A 450-nucleotide genomic window follows, 5' to 3' on the forward strand; every position below is an offset into this window, starting at 1 on the left:
ACCAAACTCCAGGAATGACAATGTCCCTGGCAGAGGTTAGACAAAAATACTTTTATCCGTAGAACTGGTAAAATTTTTCCATACAGATGGTGTTTTTCTGCCTTCCTCTCTACCTTTTGTCTGCCCCATCTGTTAAGAGCCCTTGGGAAAGAATCATTTTGTATCCTGCGTTTTCAGCCCCAAGCACAGTAGGACCCTGTCCTGGATTACTCACTGGGCCCTACCAAAACAAAGCATGACTCTCAGTACTAAAACATGTGGGACAGGACAGCCGAAGGCCATATGCTGCTCTGCCTCACGGAGAGCAACCCTATGGAAGACCTCCACAACCAGTCCCAGCTCTTGCGTTCTGACTTATTAGGAGGAGAGGAAAAAGAGAAGGTGGACAATACAGCAAATCTCATTGGAGAGTTGAGAAGCCTTCATTTTGCAAGAAAAAACAGTTGAAAA

The sequence above is a fragment of the Pygoscelis adeliae genome, unplaced genomic scaffold (genome assembly GCF_000699105.1).
Source record: "Pygoscelis adeliae isolate BGI_AS28 unplaced genomic scaffold, ASM69910v1 Scaffold251, whole genome shotgun sequence".
Taxonomy (NCBI): Eukaryota; Metazoa; Chordata; class Aves; order Sphenisciformes; family Spheniscidae; genus Pygoscelis; species Pygoscelis adeliae.